This window comes from Apium graveolens, chromosome 3 (genome assembly GCF_009905375.1).
Source record: "Apium graveolens cultivar Ventura chromosome 3, ASM990537v1, whole genome shotgun sequence".
Classification (NCBI taxonomy): Eukaryota; Viridiplantae; Streptophyta; class Magnoliopsida; order Apiales; family Apiaceae; genus Apium; species Apium graveolens.
In genome coordinates, this window is record NC_133649.1 from 201035295 (window position 1) to 201044777 (window position 9483).

Sequence of the window (9483 nt, forward strand, 5' to 3'; positions counted from 1 at the left end):
TTTGGAAATGGAGAGACAATTAACCATATACTCAGACTAAATTATCCACGTACAAAGAAAATAAGGAAGGGATGTGTATAGTTGTCCTGGACCGAATGAACGACTCTACATTTTGAGACAATTTTGAAAAAATACCAAGGATCGATTTCTGTAGGATTTTCTAGGGCATGAAGATTCCCGAAGGAAGTTCTCACCTTAGAACACCTCATATACCATCTTTAAATACTAAGAAGCCCCCAGAAAAGAGAACGCTACCCAGAAAACTAAGGCAAAAATTCAACAATCCCTAAAACAACCCGGGGAAAAGAAAAATACACAGAAGACAGTCTTTGTTAGATATATTTGTGATGTCATGTCTAATGATGATTTGTGTTTAGTTTTCAGATCTTATTTAACAGGACAAATCAGTACTTAACTGGAAATCAGTACTTATACTGAAGTCAGGACTTAAGATATCAGAACTTAAGTTGTCAGAACTTAAGTTATCAGGAGATAATATCAGGACTTAAGGAGACTTTCAGATAAGGAAGGCGGCTGATTGAAAGGAAAGAAGATCAAGACAAACGCAAGAAGAGATATGCATGAAGAAGGAATTCTATGAAGAATAGAATACTTGGAAGAAAAGATAACTGATTGATATATTTTAGGAAGCAGAATTATATTCAATATCAATTCGAAGATTATCTTGTAACTGTGTAGTATATAAACACGGACATAGGGTTTACACTATATGTGTTATCTTAATCAAAATTATTATTCATTGTAACCCTAGCAGCTCTCGTGATAATTTGTTCATCACTGAGAGAGGACAGTTCCATATTGTAACAGAGTTTATTGTGTTGAATAAAATCTGTGTTATGTTACTTGTGTTCTTTAATTCGATTTGATTGTAGTGTTTGTGTTGAATAAAATCTGTGTTCTGTTACTTGTGTTCTTTAATTCGATTTGATTGTAGTAAACACTGTATTCAACCCCCTTCTACAGTGTGTGTGACCTAACAAGTGGTATCAGAGCAATCTGTTAACACACAAACAGTTTAAGATCCAAAATCAATCATGTCTGAAGAAACACAAACTGCAACCAAGCCCTCCAAAACTGAAGAACCTCCAAAGACTCAAATCCATAATCGATATGAGACTATTAGGGTTCCCATACTGAAACCATCTGAATATCCCATATGGAAGGTGAGGATGTCTATATTTCTAGAAGCTACAGATCCAGAATACCTTGACAGAATCAATCAAGGACCACATAAGCCAACCAAGCTCTCTGTTTTAGTTGCAGATCAGCCAGCACAGACAGTACCAAAGGAAAAAAGTGAATATACAGCTGAAGATATCTCATCTATTGCTAAGGATGCAAAGTACGACATTTGCTGCATAGTGTCATTGATAATGTCATGTCAAACAGGGTAATCAACTGCAAGACTGCAAAGGAGATATGGGATGCCTTGGAAACAAGATGTCAGGGAACTGATTCAATTAAGAAGAACATGAGGACTATACTCACTCAAGAGTATGAGCACTTTGACTCAAAACCTGATGAGTTATTAACTGGATTATATGACAGATTTGTCAAACTCTTGAATGATCTGTCACTGGTGGACAAGGAATATGAACTTGAAGATTCAAATCTTAAATTCCTGTTAGCTCTTCCTGAAAGTTGGGATTTGAAGGCCACCACTATAAGAGAAAACTATGTTCTTGATGTAACAACTCTTGATAAAATTTATGGGATGCTCAAGACTCATGAGCTTGAGATGGAACAAAGAAGCAAGAGGAATGGAAGAAAGTCAAGGACAGTTGCTCTTAAGGCTGAGGAGGATGTCCCCAAAGTAGCTGCCTCAAGAAAAGGCAAGGGAAAAGCTCTCATCACAAAGTTTGATACTGAGTCATCAAGTTCTGATAGTGATGATGACTCAGAAACTGAAAGCTTACCTGAGATGGATCCTGATGAAGAGATGATGAAGCTTTGTGCTCTTATGGTGAAAGGAATCACAAGGATTGCATACAGGAAATTCAGAAAGGGAAATAAATTTTCCAAGAAAGGTGAAAGTTCTGATAAGAAGGGTTTCAGAAAATCTGAAGGCAAAGGAGAAAAGTCTGACAGAGGAGATTACTCAAATGTCAAATGCTACAACTGAGGTGAGAAAGGCCATATATCTCCTGATTGCAAGAAAGTGAAGAGTGACAAAGGTAAGGCACTTGTCACAAAGAAGAAAAGCTGGACAGACACTTCAGATTCTGAAAGTGAGGTAAATTATGCCTTAATGGCAAATGCTGCTGAGTTAAAGGTACCTCAAACTACTTATGCCTTTCATACTGATGATATTACTAAGTTGAGAAGATATCTTAAAACCATGTTCATTAGTTATAGAGATCAAACTTTCCCATGTGAAAGATTAACTTCTGAAAATCTTGCTTATAGAAAGAGGAATGATTATTTAGAAAAAGAGTTAGTCATGTTCCATCAAACTCAGAAAGATAGAGATGATGCCTTTTATGTTAGGGATGAAGTACTTAAAATGAATGAATCTCTAAAAACTGAGTTAGAAAAGGAAAGAGAGATTATCAGGACTTGGACTAACTCTGGTAGAACAACTCAGAATTTGTTAAGTAGTGGAAACTGAAAAGAGGGTTTAGGTTATGGAGATGATAAGAATGATAAAGGAACTGTGGAAATTGAGCCTATAGTTGTTAAACAAAAGCCAAAGGTAAATCATGTTAAGTTTGTAGCTGTAAAGTCTGATATTGATAAATCAGAAGTTAAAGAGAATTTAACTTCTGACAAACCAAAATAGGATAAGCCAACTGAAGTTAACATAGGCTTAATGACTAAGAAGCAGCTTAAGCATAAGCTGAAAGATGTTAAGAATGTAAACAAGGTACAGCCACCTAGGAAAAATAGGAATGGAAAGGAAGGTGTGAATAAAAGCAATGATTATAAGCCTGTTCCTAATGCCCCTAGAAAGAAATGCTATAACTGTGGAAATTCTAACCATCTGGCTTCTTTTTGCAGGAAGAATAAGAACATAAACTCCTTACCTTCAAAGTCAGGAGTTAAGAGTCAGTCTGTTAGATATAGGCCATAAAATCCTTGTTTTCATTGTGGTAGTTTGTGGCATTCCATTTATATTTGTAAGGAATATCATAGTTTGTACTACGATTATTATCAAATAAAACCTTCTTTAAAGAAAGTTAGCATTATTCCTTCTAGTGTAACTTCTATTGCAAAGTCTGATATTGCAAATTTTGATAAGAAAACTGTTAACATAAATTCTGATGCTAAATCCGCTGCAAACGTTAACAAACTTAATAAGGCCAATGGATCCAAGCAAGTCTGGGTCCTTAAAACTAATCATTAGCGGTCTTTGTGATTGCAGGGCAACAGGAAAAACATCCTAGTTCTGGACAGTGGATGTTCATGACATATGATTGGAAATAAAGCCCTGCTATCAGACTTTGTGGAGAAAGTTGGCCCAGGTGTTTCTTATGGAGATGGCAACATGGAAAAAACTCTGGGATATGGCAATATCAATCTTGGGAATGTCATCATTGAAAAAGTAGCACTTGTCTCAGGACTTAAACACAATTTTCTGAGTGTTAGTCAAATCTGTGACAGAGGTTATCATGTGGATTTCTTTGAAGAACACTGTGAAGTTGTTAGCAAATCTAATCTGTGACAGAGGACTGCCAAAATCAGTATTTGCTCTTGATGGCCTTTGTGATTCATGTCAGAAGGCAAAACAAAGAAAATCTTCATTCAAGAGCAAGACTGAATCTTCAATTCTTGAGCCTTATCACCTACTACATATTGATCTATTTGGTTCAGTGAATGTCATGTCTATTACAAAGAAGAAATATGATATGGTCATAGTGGATGAGTTCACCAGATACACATGGGTGTATTTCTTGCACACAAAAAGTGAAACTGCATCTATCTTGATTGATTATATCAAACAACTGGATAAATTGGTCAAAGCCTCTGTGAAAATCATAAGAAGTGATAATGGCACTGAGTTCAAGAATTTGATTATGGAAGAGTTCTGCAAAGACCATGGAATCAAGCAGGAATTCTCTGCTCCTGAAACTCCACAGCAAAATGGAGTTGTTGAAAGAAAGAATGGAACTCTTATTGAAGCTGCACGAACTATGCTTGATGAAGCAAAGTTACCAACCTATTTTTGGGCTGAAGCTGTGCAGACTGCTTGTTTTACTCAGAATGCAACACTTATAACAAGCATGGAAAGACACCATATGAGATAGTGAAGAAAAAGAAGTCAAATCTGAAGTATTTTCATGTATTTGGATGCAAGTGTTTTGTTCTTAAGACTCATCCTGAACAACTATCCAAATTTGATCTAAAAGCTAATGAAGGAATTTTTATTGGATATCCATTTTCCACAAAAGCCTTCAGAGTCTACAATTTAAGAACAAGGGTTGTCATAGAATCTATCAATGTCTCTTTTGATGATAAGAAGATTACCGGACTTGAAGATTTCAATGATCATGATCAGCTGAGATTTGAAAATGAAGTTTTAAATTCTGATTCTGTAAATCCTGACAGTCTAAATCCTGATACTGCAAACTCTGATGGATTAAACTCTGATGTTATTAAAACTGTGGTGACTACGCCAAAGCAAGATGCATCTGTGCAGGGGGAGCATATTGAAGATCCAACCGCATCTCAAGAAGCATCAGAATCTACAACAGGCTCTTCAAGTTCTGATTCATCAAGTTCTGATGGACCAAGTTCCGATAATTCTGGAAACTCATGTTCTGATATTTCTGGAAACTCAAATTCTGAAGGATCAAACTCAGAGAGCATAATTTTAGGGGGAGCATCATAAAATGTTGATGGAGACGGCATGGATTATGGGGGAGTATCCAGTTCTAGATATAGCCTTCCATCTGCAAGGAAGTGGACTAAAGCACATACACCTGACTTAATTATTGGAAATCCTGATGCAGGTGTCAGAACTAGAAAAGCTATATCAAATGAATGTCTCTATCATTCTTTTCTTTCTCAGACTGAACCAAAGAAAGTGGAAGAAGCTCTTCAAGATGCTGATTGGGTGCAAGCATTGCAAGAAGAGTTATATGAATTTGAAAGAAATAAAGTCTGGACACTAGTGCCAAGACCAAAGAACAGGTCTGTTGTTGGTACAAAGTGGGTGTTCAGAAACAAAACTGACAGTGATGGCATAATTACAAGGAATAAAGCAAGGCTGGTTGCAAAAGGATACTCTCAACAGGAGGGAATTGATTATGATGAAACATTTGCACCAGTTGCTAGATTGGAGGCCATAAGAATATTTTTGGCTTATGCTGCTCACAAGAAGTTTATAGTCTTTCAAATGGATGTAAAAAGTGCTTTTCTTAACGGAAAATTAGAAGAAAAAGTATATGTTGAACAACCTCCAGGTTTTGTAGATTCAAAATTTCCTCATCATGTCTACAGACTTGATAAAATACTTTATGGCCTTAAGCAAGCTCCAAGAGCATGGTATGAGACTTTAGCTCAGTTTCTTCTGGAAAGTGGATTTAATAGAGGAACCATTGACAAAACTTTATTCTACCTCAATCATGGAAAGGACTTACTTGTGGTGCAGATATATATTGATGATATCATTTTTAGTTCTACAAATGACAGACTTTGTAAGAAGTTTGCCAAGCTGATGCAGTCAAGATATCAAATGAGTATGATGGGAGAACTTAGTTATTTTCTGGGCCTTCAAGTCAAGCAGAATGAAGAAGGAACTTTTATTTGTCAATCTAAGTATACCAGAAATTTGTTGAAAAAGTTTGGAATGCAAGATTGTTCAAATGCATCCACTCATATGGTCACTGCAACAAAATTGGATAAGGATACTGGTATATCAGTAGATATTACTGATTATAGAGGTATAATTAGCTCATTACTCTATCTAACTGCAAGTAGACCTGATATCATGTATGCTACCTGTCTTTGTGCAAGGTTTCAAGCAGATCCAAGAGAACCTCACTTAACAGCTGTGAAAAGAATTTTCAAGTACCTTAAGGGTACAGCTGATCTGGGATTGTGGTATCCTAGAGAATCAGACTTTAAGCTAATAGGTTACTCAGATGCAGATTTTACAGGATGCAAAATTGACAGGAAAAGCACAAGCGGAAGCTGCCAATTACTTGGAGGCAGATTGGTTTCTTGGTTTAGCAAGAAACAAAAGTCAATTTCCACATTAACTGCAGAAGCAAAATACATTGCTGCAGGAAGCTGTTGTGCACAGATTTTTTGGATGAAGAATCAGTTACTGGACAATGGGTTAACATATTCTAAAATCCCTATTTACTGTGATAATCAAAGTGCTATTGCTATGACAGGTAATCCAGTTCAACACTCAATGACAAAGCACATCAGCATTAGGTACCACTTCATAAGGGAACATGTGGATGAAGGTACAGTGGAATTGCATTTTGTTCCAACAGATCAACAACTAGCAGATATCTTCAAAAAACCACTGTGTGAAGCTACTTTTACAAGATTGGTAAATGAACTTGGAATGGTTTCAGGTTCTTTCTCTAAATATACCTAGTTTATGTTCTTATACATCAGACTTTATGATCAGTATTTACAGATATTACTATCTTTGTGTATTCTGTGCTTAAATTGAAATTTGCTTAAGTGCTGATTGTTGTCTGATGTGAATTTCTAAACTCTGATAGCGATATGAACGTTTCTGTGACTATTCAATCCAATAAGGATAACTGTGCTAGATGTTGACCTAGTAGTCTTTAAATATACTAAAGTCCCATGTTTGAAGTTATTGTTTATGTGGAAATCTTTTTACACAAGCAAATTATGATATTGAGCTTAGTTATGTTTACTTTGTGTATCTTATTACTAAGTCAAAAACTAGAATGGTACTTCTTATCTGTTAAGTTCTGATGTTAGTAAATCTTATGGATGTACTAAGTGCTGATAAGCCTCACTTATCAAAAGAAAAGGAAAAAGAAAAGAAATAAGTGGCAGGTACTCCTTTGAGATCTAGAGTAAAAATAGGGAAGGGAAGACCCAAGTGCATTGCTGGTATTAAGTAATATGCATTAATAAAGCACAATAAAATTTTCTTGGTGACTTTTCACATTCTCTGATTATTGGAGAAATACTCTGATAACAGCATAAATTCTGATAAGCAGTCGTGACTCACTTACACTGAGAAGCCACTGTAAAATGGAATTTCAAAAGATGCATAAAATGAGCACAAAACAATTGAGATGGACTCATGCATGAAATCATTTTATAGTAGACTTCAGAATAATGACATATTTGAGCAAAGTTCTTAGTTATGCCTTATTTCTAAGATGTACTGAAGTGAATCAGACTTTACTCTTTGTCTGATATTTAGCTTAATGCACACACATACACTCCATATGAATGATGAAAATTACTGTGGTGATAAATGTTGTTTTAGATGAACAGTTTAAGTGTCAGTTGTATAAATTCTGAGGACAAGTTCTGATGGAAGTTTTGATGCTTAAGTTCTGATGTACCCATATCAGTATTTGTGTGAAGAATTACAGGAATAAACATTCACTTTTCGAGTAAAGGAGCCATATTCTGATGACTTTTAAATTATGATAATAATCAAGTTCTGATGCTGACGTGGCAGTATTTATTTACTTGATTTATTTTTTAGTCATACTTGAACGGTCATATTTTTACAGAATATTGGTTTATGTGAGATAAAGCAGTCATAATCATTTGTTTAGTGGGAACATTTTTTTTTTCAAAAACTGAACGTGCAATGTAATTATTACTTATTTACCGTGCCCATTAACTTTTGCCTTAACTGCTGCATGCCTGACAGGTGTCAAGGTCTGTTCCACTTCTTATTAACTGCTGTCACGTGGGGTGTCAAAGTACAAGAGATAAAATATTTTCAAATCTTTTATTTTCATTTTTATTCTACTCTCTTTCTTTTCTTATTCTCTTTCACATTTTCTGACGGTTTCCTTTACAGATATTTTCTCAAACACCTTACAGGCACTCTAACTTCTCATTTATTTCTGATGGCACCCAAGGATTTAATTGTTGATGGAGCTAAGTTTGTACCAAATAACTATGTTGCAATCTTGAACAAGGCTGAAGCTCCATCAGATTTGCACTTTGTGTAAGATTTCTTAGCAAATAGTGAGATTGGGTATGCTTTGACCCAACCTCAAACTATTTCAAGCCAACAAGTACTGGCGTTTTGGCGGACTGGGCTTTTTGATGATGGTGGTGCTACTGGTACTCCAAGCATTGTTTTCACATTAGGAGATGTTGAGCATGTGGTTACTCCTGGAGCAGTTCGTAAAGCTCTCAACTTACCTGAAGGTTGCACATTCTCAACAGTGGAGGATCATGTCTTACAGCAGCTTATGGCCAGTCTGGGCTATGAGAAAAGTTTGGGAAAGCTTGGACAACTGAAAAGATCCAATATCAGGAAGGAATGGAGCTTTTTCTTTGATTGTATCACTAAGGCATTCACCAATAAATACTCTAACTTTGATGTTATTCCCATCATGAGTCAGCAAATCGGGTATGCTCTTATTCATCAAACTCACTTTAATTTTGCAAGTGATGTGCTAGGTTTCATAGGGGATAGGATAACAGAGGATAGGAATGTAGTATACTTTGCTAGATTCTGTCAGCTTATATATACTTTTTGTTCTGCTGATGAACCCCAACCTACCATTGATTTAATTCCACCTTTTAAGCTTGCAAACAGGGCTTTTAATGATTTGTTAAATGTTGACATTAAAAAACAAGTACAGAGACCCTTATAGATTCCTCAGTTAGTAAAACAGATCCTGGTAAATGCCAATCCATAAACCTACACATCTGTTTACCCTGATGTTCATCCCACCAACACATCACAGTCAACTCAACAGCCATCAGAACCTACCATCTCTCACCATCCTCAAACTTCTCAACCTCAACCTACTCAACCCTCCATCGGGACATTTTTCAAACCAACACAGTCAACTCAATCTCAACCTTCAGCACCTACAGTGAAGCCTTCATCTTCCAAACCAAAGAGGACAAAGACGGTGCCTCAGTCTCAACAGAAGAAAAGGAGAATTATTCTGAGAGATGAATCAGATACTGAGGAACAGGTTCCTATTTCAGAACCTGTTATAGTAGAAGCTGAGAAGGTCTCTTCTCAGAAAGATACTGTAACTAGGAGTTCTAGGCCTCTCAAAAGGCTTAGAAAGATAAATCCTGATGATAAAACTCCTACAGTGTCTCCACCCTTGAAGAAAATGAAAAAGCAAAGAGCTCACAGGGACACAGTTGAGTCAGATTCAGAAGATAAGGAAGCAGCTAAGGAAGGGGGTCAGGAATCTCTGATCCCAACTAGAATCAATTGTTATTGAATCACTTCCTTCTGCACAACCAGAAACTGCTCAAGACAGAGTGCCTACACCTCCTGTGTTACCTATAATTGAACAAGTACACACT